Raw genomic sequence first — 21,436 nt, forward strand, 5'->3', positions numbered from 1 at the left:
CCGTCCTAGCTGTGTAGTTGTAGTTGGCAATCCAGTTTTATAAAATACGTCTTATTAAAACTTTCAACTTGAAAATTTTCTCGTTATTTGGAAATTGGCGCGGATTAAAGTGTACAAGCTGAATATGGATTAAGGCTGCTAGTGGGTAAACAACGAAACGGATCTGATTATTTTTGTCTACAGACAATAGATACCTACATATCATATTATGCAGATGTACTTATAGCAACATTGTATGTACATTATAATTTAACTACCCTCTACGAGTATTAATCAGGGTTAGATGAAGGTTTTTTTTTCAACTCCAACTCAGAGTTGACTCCAAATCAACTCCAAGTGAACTTTTTGTTTGATTTTTTTCAAAAATGATTAGAAAAAAACATTAAATTGCGGTCTTTTTTCAAAAATTTAAATCAAACTCCTACAACTCCTTTCATTAACTCTATTTTCCATAATCATAGTTTGATCATTACAAAAGCAAGCACCTAATCTTAACACACCACAGTAATTCATCGAAAAAGTAGTACGTTGTGGTTAAGGATAGTTTTTTGAGGTGATTTAAAATAAACTCAATTTTCAATTTAGTGAAGAATTTTTATAAGCTGATTTCAAGTGATTTTCTACGGTGATTATGAATGATTTTTTGATGGAAATTTTTGTATTATTGATTTTGAATACAACTTTTGGTAAGTAATTTTGAATGACATTTTTTGGAGGTGGTAAGAATCAATTTTTTATGAAATTATTTTATTATTGCAATGTCAAACACTGAGAGTAATCGTTTCCTTAATTTCTTAGAATCGGCAAATACGGCCAAACTATGTTTTTGGCCACTTTTTCGACCAATAAAATAGTGAAATGTGTGATTTTGATATGGTGAGATATGGCCCAACTACGTAAGTAGTTATTAAACAAATAACTAGTAAGTAGGTATTATATGAATACCTATTATATAGAAACGTTAGTGGTGGGAACGTGTTAACTTCTAGGGAACTATGTTTTGTGAAGATGCGCCGAGTGCGATGCATATAAAATGCATCGCGATCACGAGAAAATTACCTTTGTAGCGCAGGTATCTCGAGCTCGCCGGTGCTTGGTCACGATGTGCATTTCGTATTTATGAAACCCATTAGATGTGATAGGATGATGAGGCGTCCCGTAAGGGTGCCTCTCCCCTTTTTATCCCGATGTTGCCCACTTCATATAGTGGTTAATATGAAATTAATCCGCGTCAGAAATAAGTTAACTATTTCCTGGCGATATTATTGGGCATGGAGCCGATCTTCCCAGGCATCGGTCATGCTTCTAGTCTGAAAGGGTACTTCGTGTAATACATTTCTGCCAACTTTGTCTATTATTAGGGACACCCGCAAAAGAGGCAGAAAACTTGGACAGTATGCGTACCTGGTGAGTAAGTCACCTTATTTAATTATACAAGTCGCCCCTATTTGTAGATATTGAGAAGAAATCACTTTATCTACGGATAGGCAAAGTATAGGGAATATTCGTTCTATCAATATGTCATCCCTTATTTATTCATTAGCGCGAGTCGCTTAATTCGGACATGTGTCCTTGTTAACAATATAAAATAATTTAGTTTATTTTATATTATCTCTATGTCAGATATTATAATAATAAATCATATTGGCACGTTGTATCAATTGGTTGAGTTATTATTCTGGTCTGATGTATATGCATATGGTTAATTGACATAACTTCTTAAAGCTCTCCGACTTTCAAATACTAGCCAGGTATAGGGATAATATTCACTACTTACATAGTGATATTGTACCTTCTCTCCTACTTAATCATTACGATAATATTTCTATTCCTAGTTATGCTTAAATTAACTATATCAATTTATTTTCAAAAATGTTGTTGTCGCTTCAACTTTTTTAGCTCTGAAAAAATTCTATATAGGTGTAGGCATTTAGAAGAAAAAAATGAGTAGGTATGAGTTTAATTTCAGTTACCTACTATTTGAAATTTTGCGGAGGAGTCCAAAAATTTGATTTTTTGGAGAATATGGTAGGTACACTTCGGGTTCTGAATGACCAAATCGGTGAAAATTTGAGATTTGAGATTAAAACGTAGGTAAGTACATAGTTTAGAAAAAAAAATCCCCACAATTTTTCTGTATTGATTTAAGGACTACCTATTTACTTAAAGTTTAAGGATTCTAAAATCCAAGTTGGTCCTTCGCCATTTTTTCCTTGTGAAGTAGACACTTGTTGAGAGCTTCTAATTTGAAAAAATCAGCATTCTAGCTTTGATAGGGACGAAGTGAAAATTCGTAGAACTTTTCAGTCATCACTTTACATACTAGAATTTCTGGTTTTCATCAAGTATCTCCCCTCTCCCCCTGCCAATGAGATGCAAACAGTTCAAATTTTCATCAGAGACTAAGATCACCGTGTACTCAAGTACGTTGTGATCTTATGTGTTGTTTTACTTTTGAAAGGATAAGGTAGGTAGTTCAAAACATTGAAAAATTCGGTTTTTGGAGCCTATCGATCTCCATGGTACTGAATCGGTTCAAATTTTGGATTCAAGGCTGAATTTAAATTTTGAAAAAAATAATATTTTTCCAAGAAAACAATGTTGCAAGGTTTCTACCCGGACATCAAACCATAAATTGATGCAAAATTAAAATAATAGAGCGAAAAATTTTCGGAAATTGCTTGAAATTTTGTTGAAATGAAATTGGCTAAAAATTGATGAAAAAAGTGAAAATTGAGCAAAGTTTCACAAAAAATCGGTTATGAAACAAAATTATTGAAATAATTGAAACTGCGTACTTGAAAGTTATCAAAAATGTATGGAATTTCTTCATCATTTTTTCCGCGATCAACTCGAAAAATTCCATGAAAATCAATCATCAAAAAGAATTCACCCTTTCATTTCAATTTCTGATGTATTTTTTTCAGAACGCAAAGAACTCGAATAGGTAAGTAGGTAGTAGGTACTTACTTCAAAAATTGAAAATGTATCTTTGAAAAAACAAACCTTTGCGGTTTTGCTCTCTGCCTGCAAAATAATCAAAATTCGTGCATGTTAATAAAATTGCCTAGCCAGTTCGCCGTAAATATGAAGAATTAAATACCTATGTGATTAGGAAAATAAGCCTCAAATGAGGATAGGCAGAGCGACAAGCTGATTTTTAATATGCTGAAAACGAATCTGGTGAGTGTTTTCTTGCTCCTTGCGATTTCTCCTTCTCTCCCATTGTGGATCTCAAAACGTTGATTTTTGTGTATTTTCTAGCCCAGTTGGAAGGAATAGATTTATTATGACTTTAGAAATGTAACTCATTACAGTTTTGATAATACATTTTCATGAGGTATTTTTTCAAATGTGGCTAAATAATTTTGGCATCTCACGATCATTCTCAATTCCTCTCAATGAATTAGAAAAAGTTCAGTGGGTATGATTTTTTTCTCGAATAAACTGTCATCAAGTTTTTTGGAATTACAGGTATACTTTTACTCATAGTAATAAGAAATATTTTCCAAGGATGAGTAATATAGGCCAAGGCACAGATTCGCGAAACGTATGCAATTTTGGTTTTTCAATCAAACTTGCCAGGTTACACTACGGCGGCGGCGGTGGCGGCGGTCGCATAAAGCCCAAAGTATTAATCAATCAGTCGCTGCTGGTAGAGATATAATCTCGAAGATATAATCCCCGGGAGATCTAAGGTATATATAGTAGCTTCTCTCAATACATCAACGATTACCCGAGGTCCGCCGCCGTACGTACAAATCTCTCTTTCAATTAAAGTTGTTTGTTGGCGCCATCTAACTACGCCGTTTCTGATTAAACTTGTGTTTCTATCTTAAGTGTGATGAAATCCCAAAGACAAACACAGCTGCACTTGGCATTATTAGTTTTCCAATCGTACACCAAACATCCGCCGTTACACTTTCGTTCCCTTCACTCTGGTGTTCTACGAGTAGCAATCGCCGCCCAACTATGCTAATACCGTCCTATCGCTGTACGATTTTATTAATTTGTTTTCTTAGCCAAATTTTACTAACTTTCGGATTATCTTGGTTTCGGGACGTGTCTTCTTCGCCATCGTTGTCAAAATTACTGCCCTACCTAGTACCTATGCAACGTACTTCATCGCTGGTAGTCGTTTGTACTTACTTTTGACTTTATACCTACTTTGCTGTATAAACGTTGAAACGTTTAACGATGTTTAAAATGAAGGGCACTTGGCTCGATGAGACGTTCGTCATTAAGATGAGACGACAACTCGACTTTTTTTTTGGTTGAAATTTCTGACTCTCTGGAGGCTCCACAAAAGTTAAATTGAGATTAAAGTTGATTGTTGGCCCTTCCAGGTGATTATGAAGTTTCTGGAAAAAATTGATGTATGGGAGTTGAATTGAAAAAAATTATTCACATCGGTTCCCCTAAGCTCAAAGAAGTCTATATTCGATAAAAAAAAATTTTAATTTCCCTTGAAACATTTTTTTTAAATTTTTAAAATTTTCAAAAATTCACCAAAAATCCAAAAATAAATTTTAACACTTGAATTTTTGGTAATGGGAGTCTTAGTTCATGCTCATTTGATTTAGTTCGGTTTCGTTCAAATCGAAGGGCGCGAGTTTAAATTTTTGACTAATAGTAAAATCTCTAATAAAACTGCAGATCAATTTTTCAAATTTGGCGCTCAAAATATTATTGCTGAGCATTATAAAATCCTGATTTCCTATTGGCTTTGATTTAAATCCTGCTCGTTGATTGGAGTGTTGTATGAAAAAGTGATTTCAATAAGGTTTTTTGCAAAACCCCTTAAAAATACCGATAATTTTCGATTAGCAGAATTTCATTAAAAAATAAACTCAAAAGAAGGCGATAACGCGTTAACAACCTATAGATTTGAGAAAAGTACAATTTGTACTATTAGACAGGCGCTTATCTGTGAAAAAAACTTTTATCGTGTTTTTTCTCTTATTTCTTGAATATTTATACAGTCGAAAGTTCTTAATTGGATGTTTGCAAGTTTTTAACTTTTCGTCGACCATTTCTACGCTGCGATTTAAAACTTTGACAGAATTTTTTTCTCAAGCCGGTTACTCGAATGACATCGCCTCCTTCGTTGCACATGTTAGGCAACTTTTTTTTATTACGTAATGAAATTTACATTACATTCGCCCAGCACGTGCAATGTCATATGTTTGTAGCTACATATGAAATTGTTAATACGTACTTTTTGCTCTTTGCAGTTGTTGCAGCCAATTACCTAGTGAAAAGATGAACTCGAAGTATACCTACCTATGCGAATAAAAGAGGAAAAAATTGCGAAATTTCCAAAGAGGTATCCCAATTCGTCAGTTTGCAGCTCTTTGGACCGTGTATAGTAAGTACCTACACCTACCATTAGATATCTACCCCTTTTTAGAATGCATTTTACGAATATTTCAAATACCGAATAATTTCAATAAAATACCGAACACCTAAAGGAACGATACACGCCGATATAGGTAGTATAAGGGGAAGACTTCAATATGAAATCCATCTTCTTTGTACACATTTTGTTGACAGGCGTTTATCGTTTTCGCAAGGTAAAAGCCGCCGGTATCTATCACCGAGACTAATGTGAAACACCCTACTTTATAATACCTACTTCTTTTTTTCATCTAAGAATTATTTTCGTCAGGACGCGTGTTCGAAAGTGAATAGTTCAGATAAAGAGGATGAAATTTTCGACTCGAGTTACCGGCGAATTAATTTTCTAATGTTATTCGAATCGTAATATTGAACGATTTGTGTGGTTTTATGTTTTGAAATTTTTTTGAAAGTTGATAATTCTTGGATTTTTCCAAAAATTGTTATTTTATAGTTGGTGTAGGTAATTGATTTTTTTTTCAAAATAATGTCGGTGTTTTCATTGCAAATTTTAATTCAAAGTTTGCTGAATTTTTCAAATTTTCAATTTCACTGAAACATAGATGCATTATATAGAAGATGAGAGGAAGAGACAATTCAATATCTAGAACAATTTTAGTCATCACTGCTCGTAACTTATCTGCTAGAATATTTTCAACAAATGTAGGAATACTATAAAAGCAAATCGAAATTTTCTGCACGTGTTTTGAAAATGAACAAAAAGCTACTCAACAGCTTGGAAAAGTTTAACGTTAAATTTTCTTTCATTCAGGTTGCATTATTCTTATTACATCGAAATTTTTTTCAAATTATGGTTACTTCTGCAGAAAAGAAGATGAGAAAGAATGAAATAAAAAATATAGAATAAGAGAAAAATAATCACGATCAGTTAGATCGCAAAAGCTGCGTTAAAATGCTTGGAATTAATTTACTATTTCTTCTGTAGGTAGGTATTTCGATAATACACGAAAGAGAAAGACGCCAGAGCGTTCATTTTTTTCATTTTTGCGATATTTATGAAAGAAAAAAAATGGCCACTTGTCATCGCCAATTTAGCCACCTTTTTATATTGCATTCGACATCGCCAGCATCGTAGATGAAAAGTTAGTTGTTTCGAAGCATTTTGCAGTAGATCAAAAGAGCGTGTGAATTAACTAAACGACGAAATAGTGGCGAGACGATGTTTCTTATTTAATTTGGTCGCACGTTACGAATTTCAGGCTTTATTTGTGCACTATTTACGAGGTAATCTAACGTTTGCCATTATTTTGACGTTTTACACTTTTGGCAGACTTGGTAATCCTTTTCACTTCCCTCAAGAGTTTTGCTTTTCCATGAGAACTTTTCACGGGTTTACTGTACAAAGCGAAGGCACCTGTGAAGTGTAATTCTTCGGTAATTAAATTGGGACGATGAATCGACAATTTTCGTTATGGAGGTTTATGAAGTTTGGAGTGTGAATGTGGTAAATTACTTTGTAAATTGTGCGTAATGTATAGTTTGACTGTTTTCTTTAATTGGTCACGTTTGTTTCCTTTTCATTACTTTTTTTGATCAATAATTTTAATTTATTTTTTGTATTTTATTCAATTTTTTTCTTTTCAATTTCTTGTTCAATTTAAAGACGAAAGAAAAATGCATTACTATTCATCCAAACAGAGCTGCAAAAAATCTATTAAATTCAGGTTTAGGTTGGGATTACGGTCTAAAATTCTTGGAATACGAAGTTAGGGTAAAGTTTGGCGTAAATTGGAAACGTTGCTTGTTGAGAATTTAGAAATTTTGGATTGAGTGTATACCTGAAGTTTAAAAGTTGATTATGTGTGACAATGGTGAAATTTTGGGTTAGGTTTTCTACAAACATGAAGATCGTTCAAATTTGGCTTACCTACACAAAAATTTAAGTCATGTTGCCCTAAATTCAAAAATTGAGCAGGTTCTGCAAATCTGCAAATAGCAAAATTCAAGTTATGCTTGGCTTGAATTCGAACATTGATCTATGTATTCAGCAATCTGGAAATTTTTGATTCACTGAACTTTTTTTAATTAATTGAGAGGAATTTAGAATGATCGTGAGATGCCAAAATCATTTAGCCACATTTGAAAAAATACTTCATCAAAATGTTTATCAAAACTGTAATGAGTTACATTTCTAAAGTCATAATAAATCTATTCCTTCCAACCGGGTTAGAAAATACACAGTATGAGTTACTCGTCGGAAAATTTGTCACAACAAAACTCAAATCTTCTGGGTTCCTTTTTTCATGTGTTTTTTTTAAAAATCGTATCAGTGCTGATATCCATAGAAGATCCACCTCGAGACGCATTTTTGATGGATAAAAGTTTCACGAAGAACATTCCATATAAAAATTATGATGCTGCTTCAGCTCCTCTTGATTTCAATTGTTCAAACTTCACCACCCCCTCCATGCCTTGGTGGTTTAAAATTCATTGTACATACATTCAGTTAATGGGAAATTGGGAATAGGAAGTATTTATTACTTTAAGGTATTTTCGAGCTAAAATCAACGTTTTGAAATCCACAAAGGGGGGATAATTAAGTGATCAAAAATCAGTTTGTCGCTTTAATCATTCATGTTTACGGCAAACAGCATAGGCAATTTTATTAACATGCACAAATCTCGATTTTTTTGCAGGCAGAGAGCAAAACCGCAAAGGTTTATTTTTTCCATGATACATTTTCAATTTTTGAAGTACATATTCGAATTCTTTGAAATAATTAAGTATGTTCGATACTGAGATAAATTTGTTTAATACCTATGTATTTGTAGTTGATATCAATTTTCATGTTGATTTAACTTCTTAAGGATTTTTTTTGGCGAATTTTACCGGAAAATGACCATTATTTTTATCAATTTTATTGCAGGTTTTAGCTAATTTTTTGTAATACAATGACAAAAAAATTGATCAAAGTTTGAAAATTGGTCAAGTTTAGCCAATAACAAAATCGAAGTTTGATTTGGCTAAAATTCTGAAAAGTGCTTAATTTTGGAAGAAATTAAAAATTCAGATTTGGTTTGGTTCAATTAAAGAAATCGGTTAGGTTTGGCTGATGGAAAAATTCTACTTAGTTTGACGGTGAAATAATTAAGATTCGGAAAATGAAGAAATTTCGATTTGCAGTACGACTGACATTTGAAAAGGGAGTTGTTAAAATGACAGGTTTGGTGAATGGAAAAATTTAAAAATTGGTTAGATTTGACAAAAGGAAAAATTCAGGTTTGGTTTGGATTAAAATTGAAAATATCTTAGATTTGTCAAACGAAAATATTTAAGTTTAGAAAATGAAAAAAGTGGCTAGGAAAACTTTGATCCTATTTCTTATCACTTCTCAGTTTAATTTATTTTTACCAATCAAATCATCCGCTTTATCGCAATATCATCTTTGACTTTAATTTTTTACAAACCTCAAATCTTTCATAATTTCCTAATCATCCTCCCGTTAAATTTTTTTTGTCGTCGAATTTACCCCCAACTCAACAATTGCAAAATTTCATATACCCTTTTAGAACGAGTTCTCGCTTAATTTCTTTCCCTAAATGAACTCCAACGATCTCGAAATCATTACGATTTGAAGCGCGATTATAAATACTTAAGGCGCTAAGTATACGTAGTTTAGTTATACACATAGTTTCAAATACTACACGAACGCGAATAAATGAAGCTTAGATAAAAATCCCCCTTAAATGGTAATCTTAACTGTGGTAAACGATTACTACCAACACGATGCGATAGTAAGACTATTTCCGACGCAGTGTATTAATTACATTCAATTAGTTAGTAGAGTTGTCACGGTAATAGTGTAGGTGGATGGAGACTGAAAGAGGGGTACATAGGTAGAGACAGTGCGAGGGGTTGAGGGTGCAGAATGTAGCAACGCGTGTTAAGTTGCTCTTTCGGTAGGTAGGTACTGGGATGTAATCGTAATAATATCGCCATGTCAGAATGTTTTGCTAATTATACGTCTATATCTAGATATACCTGTGATCAAGAGAGGTGGCGAAGGGCTTATAGAATGTTTCTATTGTAAAGATATAAGTATTTTATATCTTCGCGAAAGTGAGTTGTACAGTGGTGGTTTCGAATGAATGATTGTTGAACGTAGGTATGTATTATGTAAGTATTTCTCTTGCTTCTATTGGTTATTGGCTCGTGGGTGGTAAATAGAGCTGTAAGGAAAATAGTGCTTTTTTTCTTGAAAAATGGTGGAAAAAAATTTATTTTCTACCTGCTATGTTTTGAAATTTTATGAAACTGTATGGCATATTCAAGTTCCCAAATGCCTGGATGTTCCTTAAAATATTTCTCGAGGTTTTTTAAAAATAATAAATCGAATAAATGTCGAATATATATTTTTGATCTAATCTAAATAGACTTTCATTGCAAAAAATTGTTTCCTAGGGAAGTCAAAAAAGACAGCATATTTTAGCAGATTTCTTTTCAAATAATGGCCCCGAAGTATCGATATTTTTAAGGGTGATAATGCCCTCTTCAGGGGTCTTATTTCGGCAGCATGACTCACGTGGGTGGATTTTTTTCATCTTTGGAGGAATTTACACGTACGAGAGAAAATCTTGTTCTGTTTTCTCACTCGTATTTGTGATCGAGAAGGAATTAAAGCAAGGTTTGTCATCAACACTGCGAGATTTCTGTTCTAGCTTTTGTCTGAGTATGATACTTACAATCGTGTAAATGGGGAAATTTAAAGCTGCTCCATTTCAATGGTCGCAAAGGCGTTCGCATGTGTAGAGGGATGAAAAAAATGCAAAACCAAACCGCATTAAGAGACGCGTTCGAGTGTGTCAACGTTTTTGCGAAAATAGGCCGGTTGAATGATGAAGGTAGGTGGGGAGGTGAGGAGAGTGAAATACACAGACGACACAGTTAGGTAGATGGTATAGATAGGAATGTGTAGTATACCGTCGAAGAGTATATTGCGAGTCAGATATTTGTATTTTATTCTCAGTTTTAATCTCTTAGGAGAGTGAGTGAGAGATGAACGATATCGTCGGCAAAAGATACGAGCAGAATGGTGGTGGCAGCACCGACTCCGACACCGGTGCCACCAGCAAGCTACTTTATTATTTCAGTAGCGCTCGAGATTAATAATTTTCCGAATGACGGCAGAAGATGAAGATTTACGAGTTTACGACTGCTATGTTAACATCACATTCTCTATATCTCTTTTTTGCCGCAGCTATATACTTTTTCTTAAACCTCTCTCGCTCTGTCTCCCGTATTCCTATTTTATTTTTCACTGCGCCCCCTCAAACCGTCTCGCCCTCAGTACCATAGTATATACCTACCATGCGACTAACGTACCTACGTCTCACTCTAACGCGCGCGTTTTTATTGCATTCTTTTTTTTTCTATTTTCGAACGATATGTTATGCTCTGGTAATTGGATACAAGGAAAAAGTACTCTGGCTGGTTTCGTGATAAGACTGATTACGCGGCTATACGTTTAGCTCTCCTCTGCTCGTGCTATAAAACGTACGCGATTTGATAAATTAACTCACCTCTTACATCTTGTTTCTCACAAGGTTGCGTTATAAGGCCAGTAATGCCAGTATAGTGAAGAAATGTAGGAGAGGAGGTCAAAAAATCGTGAAATATGCTGGAAATTCGTACCAGTCTATTGAGTGTCTTATCCCATCAAGGATCGCTTTTTTAAAAAAGTCAATGAACACAGTTTTTAGAAAATTTATTCAAATGATACTGACAAGGAATCTCTGGGTCATTCGTCCTTTGATTTGATAGGTATAAAAAAATTCACGAAAAAGTTTCAGTTAAGATCGACAGAAAACAGTGTGTGGTGACTACTTAGTGACATCTTCACCAGTAAGTCACCAAGTCAAAAATCGATTACACGTTGTCACTGCTCAATGAATCTTTCACCGAGAAGTCACCAGACCATTGAAAATTATTTACGTATGTAAAATTGCAATGTGGAAATTCTGTTGATTACTTCACCAATAATTCGCCCTGAGAATGACAAAACTCTTCTTGGCGACTCTTTGGTGATAACTTCACCACTAGGTTGCCAAGTCTGAAATCGGTTACATGTTGTCACTGATTGGTTAACCTTTCATTCGGAAGTCGCAGACCGATAAAAAAATAACGTTAGTCGTTGAGTAAAAAATCGATTAAGTACACATGTTCACTATGAACATTATGACTATGAGTTACATTAATAAATAAATAAATGAATAAATAAAATCATCCGACCACCTCGCCCTCTGTCCGCCTTGCCTTCTCCCCCTTCTGACATCCAGTTTAGAATTTTGTTTCCCCACCTACCATCCTTCGTCCTCACAATATGTGCAGCCCACTCCCATTTTTTCCTCCCAATTTCATGAGTTAAAACCCTATTACTTTTGACTATTTGTCTGAGGCTTGTCATTCTGATCTTTTGTTTTCTTGAGACTCCCACCATTGAGCAAATCATGGCATTTTGGGTAACGTTTAATTTTTCCTTGAGATTTCTGCTAAGAGTCCAAGTTTGAGCTCCATAAGAAATCACTTGGAAGACACATGAAGAGTCCACGGAAAGAACCAGGTAAGTCACTTTTTTCAAAAATGAGTTTAGGGTTGAATTGAGTTCACACTGAGGAGTAGAAAAATGTAGTCCATTTAGATTTTGAAAAAAGTCGATTTTTTGTGGTTAAAATGGCCTTTAAAAAAAAGAGGAGGGGAGAGAAATGAGCAGAGACCAAATGTGAGGCGACAATTCTTCGCATGATTTTTTCACGAAAAGAGTGACTTTTCAACTAGTGACTGGCATATCTCTTCATTTTTTTTTCTACCATGCCTCAAGTTCTGTTTGTGGGATGTTGTGTGATGTGTTTCCAGTCATTACTTGCGGAACTCAGGGCTGTAAAAACCTGGCTAGTGATGTATGAGCTACTTTGTAGATAGCGTATTAGAAAGCAACGGGAAACTACTACGTGAAAGCTCAAAACAACGACGATTCCCTAGAATAATCGCAGTGGCATAGGCATTCGCCTCACCCTGTTAGGGTACCACAAAAATGTGATTTCCAATTTCCTGTAAAGGATAAGGAACCACAACGACGACGACTTTGGTGAAATTCAAATTCACTACAAAATTCAAAACGCCATTACACAAAACTTTGAAAAAGTGACTTACCTGGTTCTTTCCGTGGACTCTTCAATGTATTAATTATATCAGTTTTTAGTTTATTTGAATAATCTCTTTTTAGAATGAATTTTAAAGACCAGAATTTTCTCCACTCCATTGAGATTCAGTTATTAATTTCTTTCATCATTTTGTTTTCAGATGAAATAATTTGACCCAGGTATTTTGTTTCAATAACATTTTCGAAGTGTTCGCCATTGATATTAATTTCATTCCATTCCGATCTTTTGGATAAAATCTTGGTTTTGCAAGCATTCATTTTTGGTCCTGCTTTTTGGCATGCCATTGGCAATTCTGAGATCATTCCTAAAAGCTTCTCCAGGTTTTTAGCCACTAAGACTACATCATCACTGATAATGGATCCCCTTGTTTTACCCCTTTTAGTATGCTGAAAGGTTACCCTTTGATTTCAGTAGTGATACTAGCCTTTAGTTCCGTGTGCATATTACGAATCAGGGTTACATAATCCCCTATACCCCTTGGTTCTCAAAAGCTTTCAGTATGAAGCTGTGATTGAGGGAGTCAAAGGCCTTTTGGAAATCAATGAAGGCGAGGTGGAGGGAGACTTGAAATTCGTTAGCCTTTTCCATCAGCTGATTGACTGTAAAGAGGTGTTCAGTTGTTGAGAACCCACTCCTAAGCCCCGCCTGATCTGGGGTTTGCTGAAATTCCAAGAAACCTCTTACTCTGCGTTCAATGACCTTTGAAAAAATTGTTGATAAGTTTGAACAACTTATTGGTCTACAATTGTCTAATTTGTGTTTATCCCCTTTTTTGTGAATTAAAAATTAAAATTGTGTTTGAGTGTCTCCAGTTACTTGGAATTTCTTTGGTCTGTAATATTTTGTTAAAAAATTTTGTAATGAGGTCCCCCAATTTGCTCCTCCCCCATACCAAATTTTATGTGTTCGTTTGTAATTGTAACCTTATCTTCCCCTGCTGCTTTCTCATTTTTAAGATTTTTTATTACGTCCTCTATCTCTGATTTCAGGAAATCTGGTTCTGGATGGGTTTTCTCCAGTGACAGTGAGGGAGTCTCGGATTTTCGTAAACAATTGGGGACATTGGGGTCTTTATAAATATTAGCATAATAGCCCGGTAAACACATAGTACGCGATACGCCAGCGAATAGAAGGCGATCATCGTATTGGCAGCCGGCGTATCGCCGGCGGGAATCGCGTTCGAATCGCCGGCGAAAATGTCCGCTTTTTCCGCAGCGTAATCCGAAGGCGATACGCCGGCGGGAATCGCAGCGATATCGCTGTTGAAATAGAACGCGATTCGAAGGCGATTCGTCGGCGGAAATCGCAGCGATATCAGAACGCGATTCGAAGGCGATAATCGCAATGATGTTTTGCTTTGGTTTTTTCCTAGTTTCTTCTCCCACATTAGAATCAGAACGTATTCTTCAATTAATTTTACGAGTAATTTACTTGTTTACATAATTAAAAATCAAGAAAACAAAATAAATAACGAGTAAATTAAGTGAAGAATGCTTTCTGATTCTGATGTAGGAAGACAAACTAGGAAATAACAAAAGAAAAAACGATGAAGTACCTATACTTGGGTAAATCACTTCACACAAGAATGCAACAACATCAATTGTAATTTATTAAAATAACCAAAAACACAAAAATTGAATTATGGAGATTTAGAATAATTATTCTAAGTCACCATATAAAATCCATTTGAAATCATCAAAAATTTATCAGAATTCATCACTAAAAAACAGTTCAAAATCTCCATGAAAAATTCCAAGCTGAATAAAAAAATTAAATTTGAATCAATACAGTGAAAAATTTATTTTAAAAATCACAAAAAAGTGTTAAAAATTGCCAAAAAAAATTCATGAGAAATAATCACAAAAAAATTCCAATCTGACTCATCGCCGAAAAATTTATTCTATGTACACACCACGAAAAAAAATTGTTCGTTATCACTCCAAAAAATTTAATCAAAATTCAACACCAGAAAACCAATTTGAAATAAACACGAACGAAAAGATAAAAAAAACACAACATTCTGCTCGTTATTGCATGCTTGCGTAAGAACATCTGAATGCTCACTCGATTGAACGCGAAACAAATGCGAAAATCGCATGAAAAATATTGTAAAAGAACTCTACTAAATTCGCCTTCTATTCGCCGACGAATAGACCGTGGAAATCGCGCTGAAAAAAATGAAAAAGATCGTTGCGAAATTCGTAGGCGTATCACTGGCGGATTCAGCAGTGTTTTTTTCAAATTTTTTCAGCGCGATTGTCGCGTTCGATTCGCCGGCGGATAGAACGCGAGTATCGCGTTGAAAATATCACTGCTGAATCCGCCGGCGATACGCCTACGATTTTCGCAACGAGTTTTTTCATTTTTTTCACTGCGATTTCCGCCGTCTATTCGCCCGCGATACGCCTACGATTTTTGCAATGAGATTTTTCATTTTTTTCACTGCGATTTCTGCCTTCTATTCGCCGGCGAATCGAACGCGATTTTCGCGACCGCGATTTCCGCCGGCGATTCGCGTTCGGTGTGTTTACCGGGAGGCAGAAGCTGTTTCGTTTAATTCGCCTCTTGAGAAAACTTTTTGCCTGTCCTGGTCATTTAGTTATGACTCATAACTAAATAGTATCCAATGATTACCCAAAGATCTTTGTTTTTTAATTTTTTTTATACTCTTGGAAGAACACAATATATCATTAATTAGTTGGTTGGTTTTATCTCTTCCTCGTTCTCTCTTTTGTGGCCTTGATTACCCAAAGATCTTTGTTTTTTAATTTTTTTAATACTCTTGGAAGAACACAATATATCATTAATTAGTTGGTTTTCTCTCTTCCTGTTTCTCTCTTTTGTAGCCTTCCTAATTAATTTGCATAAGATATTTAGTTCAATTTTCTCCCCCTGTGATCTGTTATTTTTAATCTTTAGTTTGTTTCTTCTTACTGTAAGGCTCGCTAGCTTATCACTTAACAGGTTATCCCCAACTTCATGAGAAGAGGGTGTCGGTGGGGGGTTCTCAACTTTTCTTGAAGCGTTACTAATACAGTTAATTATCAGTTCATCCAGCTGATCTACACTATAAGACAGGATACTGTATCATCAACATCAATCTGTTCCAGTTCCTCGTTTAATAACTTTTGATAGCATCGTTGAGAGTCTAAAAATGTGTGCGGCGGGGTGGTTTTGCTCACATCTCCTTCGTCTCTTGATCAGGTTACCCTTAATTATGCAGGCAATGGGGCGGTGGTCAGAGTAGAAACCAAATTTACTCATTACCTCATAATTGACATCGAGCTGTCCTTCATAGGAGCGAGGAAAAAATCAATTTCGTTCTTATAATCCAGATTAGGGGAGATCCAAGTCTATTTTCTTTTTCCCTTTTTTTTTGAACGATGTATTTACCACTTTTAAATTGTGTTCTTGGCAGAAATTCAACATTTTCCACCCCCTTTCGTTTCTGGTCCCATAGGTATATGGTCCCACCACTGAGTCCTCCCCATACTCCCTGTTACCAATTTTGCTGTTGAAATCCCCCATTATCATGATTTGAAGTTTCAGGAATAAAAATGTAAATGGAATCGGGGAATCAGTCTTCATTTTTGGTTGGAGTTTAGGTATGAAAAATAGGCTCATTGTCCGATTTTGTGGTAATTTGAGGAGAAACACTGTCAAGGAGAGTGTTACTCTCATCCGGTAGTTTTAAGGTCTGAAAATTATTTTCGTCATGCCCCTTTATTATTCAACTTCAAAAAAATATATATATTTCACGTTATTACCACCTATTCAATGCCTGCCTAAACCATGTGTATGTACTTAAGCAGGAATTCGTACATGTTAATAAAATTGCCTAACCAGTTTGCCGTAAATACAAATAGGTATGTTCAAGGGAACGTCGCGATGTGCCAAACGCCGCCGATCAGGCAACACTTTCTCAGCGTGGAGTAACTTCTACCACATAATTCAAAAATGCATTCTGTAGAAATTGATTGGTTTTTTTTTTGTCGATTGAAATACTGCCTCCTTTATTGATAATATTTCCATGTTACGTAACAATTATCACTTCTTATGCCTGCTGATTTTCTATGTCTCTTATTGCAACTATTGGTGTTAAAGTGATCATTCATGAGCATGGGGAAACATCTGAAGAAGATAAAAAATAAAACTAGCCAGGGGATGGGAAAGGGGAGAGAATGAAGCTATGTAAAATGGTATGGGTATTATTAGATATAGAAGAGGTGTAGCAAACTTTTGAAAATTACCTTAGAAAATTTATAATCCCATAAAACACGGGGCAAACAGGGGTAGAGCAGGGCTGTGTGAAATAGAGAGCAAAAAGCCTCTACCCTCGATGGCGAAACGAGAGTAAAAAAAAACCTATTCGGAGAACAAGAGTGAGAAAAAATAAGCGAATGGGGAGGGGAAGAAACCTCGTCGTATTTATGTTTAACTGTTACGATCACGATTTCGTATCGTATACCTAACGAATATTTTTCGTAAAAATATCCGGCGAATATAGTAGAATAAGCGTGGGATATTGCGGTAGTAGAGTGGTTAGGTACCCCAGCAATAAGGGGGACAGACACGGAGGACGCTAAGTAGCTATACGGCGGCGGAATTATAGCCAATATTTTGCCTCCTTTATGGGCGAATGTATACGGGTATATAGTCGGGCGAAGAAACAGAATAGCTAATTTCACATCTGAATGCATTTTAAGCATAGGAAAACGCGCCGCGTCGGGCGAAACACGGTAAAGGTGCATTGGTTGTTAGTTTCCGCTCGAATAAGCGTGCTATATTTACGACTAAACGGCGAAGAAAACTCATCTCCTTCGTCTGACATTAATCAGAAGTAAAACTTTCAAAAACTTTTAATCGGTAAAGTTTTCCCCAACATTTATGAGCGGTGTAACTATTCAACCATATTGTATGTTTCGTTTACGATGTAAACTATACATATCCGATACCACCTCGCTATCCCTTCATCCTCCAATTCTGCAGCTATTCTTCCTTACGCGTATAAAGGTACCCTCGTATGCAGTTAGGAGGAGACAAAAAAATCAAAATTTTTCGCCTTTTTATCTATCCAGAGGTAGGTACGGTGTACACATCTCGAACGTTAACCGAGCTGTATGGGCCTCCCTTGTATACATTTTTTCTGTTTCTTTTAATCAATGGTAATGGGCGTTATTCGATGTCTCATTGTTTGATACGATGTAGCTTTTGCACCGTGAAAATCTCATTTACTCGTATAATGGCGCATATACCACTGGAAGTATAGTTCTGGATACGCGTAGAGGTATACATAGACAACGAGACCGAGACCTCATCGAGCAAAAATAACGCAACTATGTGGTGTTTTTGTTGTTCTTTTTTTTCTTCCTCGCGACCTAGGGGTAGGCTTTCGAGCTGGTGTGTTTGTGTGCGAAAATTAACAAGCGTAACTTTTACCCTCGTGGCTTTTGTTGAATGTATAAATTCGTACCTTCTACTCGTACTTCCACTCTGCACGTTGTCGGTGTCGGTAGTTGTTTCAGCGCACAGTGTATGTGGTGTATGTGTGTGCCCTCGTGTTTATGTAATTATTCGCCCTCTCAGTGCAGATGAAGTTCTTTTCACGTAGAGGTATAGGTATTGTTGGCGGTCTCGTTTGTCAGAATTATCGTCGTCCGTGTAGATGAGCTGAAAAATGCCCTGGCGCTAAAGGGTGATATGGCAAATTATTCGTGACTTTTCACATTACCTACGTGTATAGACGCGAAGGGGTCTTTTTGGACGGATTTTCTTCGCGAATTTTTGGATATTGCAGCTTTGCGGAAGGGTTGACTGATTTTTAAATTTGTGTATAAATTTTTAAAGGGTTTGTCGGTACATATTTTGTGTGTTGAAGTTGAGCATGAGGGATGTGAAAGGAGCGAGCCAAATAGGTCAGATTTTCCGGTGTCTACTTACAGTGGCTACAAAAAGTATTGGTAAACTTCACAAAATTACGATTTTTCATTTCCTGTGCAAAGTTGTGTGCTGAAGCACATTTTTTTTTAGATGAAATCGCGATTAAAAAGAATAAGTCATTTGTACTACATATTTTTGGGCTGAAAAAAAAAAATTCCAAAACCAGGGGTCAAAAAATTTTGGGTTATGAGATAGTGAAGACATGGCCGATTCTACACGAGGGTAGTACCAATGTGTAGCCTGAATCTTGAGAAACCGAATGCACACCTCGTTTATCGCGGTTATCTCTTCATAGAAGAAATAAAACTGTACCTAAAGTCCGATCTTTCAAGTGGCCTCACAGGCTCAAATCTTGAGATAATTGAAAGAATTATGCCACCATCTTGTGGGAAATTTAGGTATAATCACTGTTTGCCTATCTTCAATCGTGTGGGAAGAATTCAAGGAAATTCAAAAAATCTCAGAAAAAAGTAAACTTTTCTCTCTTTTTTTTTACTATTTGAGCTTGCTGCCTCCTTCAGTTTTGAACATAGCAAAAATGTATGTAGATATGCCATTTTATCAATTCAGATAAAAACGAATATTTATGTAGATCGCTTTAAATATGAAAAATTACGAAAAGTGTTGACGTACGTGATACTAAAATTATATGAAATACAATGTAGATACCTAGGTACATACTAGGTAGTCATATCTGAACTTTTATCGTCGGGTACCTACGCTATCTATCGTTGTCTCATATGTACCTATTTAATACTGCGAAATTAATCACATTAACCCATGAGATATCGGCAACATCCTGTAGCTGCACATTCTACGTAGCTTATCATTTATCCAAAAATATATCAACGTTCATTACGAAAAATAATCTCATTTTGACAGAAAAAATTTCAGAACTATTGACTTTAAATTTTGCAAAAATAGAAACTGGCTGTCAAAATTTAAATTTTAAAAAGCCTCACAGAACCGACAACTTTTTGTTTGAGTAGCTGGACTTTTTTAAGAACTATTCTACAAATCGTCACTTTGGTAAGTTTGGTACCAAAAAAAAGAAAAAAAAATGAAAAAATTGGCCATAAAGCTGATTTTACATAATTTTAGGCATCGTAGCGGGTCACTTTTATAGTGACTTGGTCACTTTTTTCACTAAAAGTAACTTTTGGTTACTTTTTTCATCAAAAAGTCACTATTGATTACTTTTCTTCCAAAAAAAGTCACTTTTTTGATTTTTTTTTTAAATAAAAAAAGTCGTTTTTCATCCAATAATCATAATCATCTTTCTTTTTACTCATTTTCAAAGGATTTTATGCGAATTTTCTGAACTAAACAATTTCAGAATTTTAAAAACATAAATTTTATTTTTGCTTTTCAAAACATCAATTTTTGAAGGCTTTTGTCCTCGCTTCGCTCGGGCTTGTTTTTTTTTTTTTTTTGTTTTAATGAAGATGGAAATTTATTTGTTAAAAAATCAAGTTTTAAAAAACTCCTTACCAAAAAAATTGTTTTTATTCCTCTCGAAATGCAAATTTTCAAGAGCTTTCGCCCTCGCTTTAGCCTGTCCTTTTTCATTCTCAAAATAAACTTTCATTCAAATTCTAAAATTTTAAAAGTATAAAATAAACTAAGTACTCGTTCTCACATTTAAAAAAAAAAAAAAAAAAAAAAAAAAAAACTGATTTTCCTGTGGGGCTTGGGAGAACAAAGTAATGGTTTCAGGTGAGATTTGTATTATGCCAGTTCATGATTTAATTGAATCGTACCAATTTCTTATTGAACGTTTTTTACTTCTGTTTTTTGATTTTTTGCTTTCCTGAACGCCGAGCTGGAATTGAAAAAAATTGGTCACTTTTTTGGTCACTTTTTTCGCTGCTGAAAGTCACTCAAGTCACCTTTTTTTTTTAGAAAAATTTGGCTACGATGCCTGTAATTTTTATAACCTACCTATCAGCTTCGATTAAGCTGGACTGCTGACGTTGATTTTGCAATTTTTAGTGAATGTTTGAAAATAACAGAAATATCCTGTAGCGGTAGGTAGAGTAATTTTTTACCAGAAAAATTGCGTACCCATCTAAATTAGAGATGAGAATCTGAAAATTGGTTTGCATACCAAAGTTAACCTTCATCCTCCCCCCCTCCCCCCCAGATCGATTTCCACCATTTTCAAGTCGTCCCGGAGTCGCCAGAAAAACTTGACTTTTCTCCAGAAATATTATCAAATCACTCTGGAAGACGTTGTAATCAACTTTGGAAAGTGAAAATTTAATGCTGCCATAAGTTTGATATTACGAATCGATCAGGAAAAGTGAATCGAGAATTGAGTGGCAGATAGAAAAATGTATTTTCAAAGTTGAAAATTTCAAATTTCAAACTAATTATTTGAAAATGCTGGAGAAACGTAAACTTTTGCTAAAGGCTCCAAATCGCCTAGAAAATGGCGGAAACCGATTCGGGAGGTCAACTTCGGCAAGTAGAAGAAGTATTGAGTAATTTTTTGTGGAAATTAAAGATTAACAATTTTTTTATTCGAGATTTTTAACGTCCTACACCCGCGAAAAGCACATTTTTCAATCATCATTTCGAATTTGCGATTCATCTACTTTAAGGGTCGATTCGGAGTGTCGAACTTATGACTGAGATTGAATTTTTAGCTCTCAAAGTTGATAACAATCCCTTGTGAAGCGATTTCAAGTCGCCTAAGAAAGGTAAACTCCTGCTGAAGGCTCTAGAACGACTTGAAAATGGTGGCAATCGTGTACATAAACCGTTTTTTTTTTTTTGGTATATTTTTTCTTGAAAATTATTGTATCTACTGATAGGCTATTTCCGCTATTTTCAAAAAGTCAGCCAAAATTGAAAAAACCTTCTACAGCTCAAAATCTGGTGCTGATGTTTGGGTGATAATCTTTTTCACAAGCTCA

Source organism: Planococcus citri, chromosome 5, assembly GCF_950023065.1.
Source record: "Planococcus citri chromosome 5, ihPlaCitr1.1, whole genome shotgun sequence".
NCBI classification, from domain to species: domain Eukaryota; kingdom Metazoa; phylum Arthropoda; class Insecta; order Hemiptera; family Pseudococcidae; genus Planococcus; species Planococcus citri.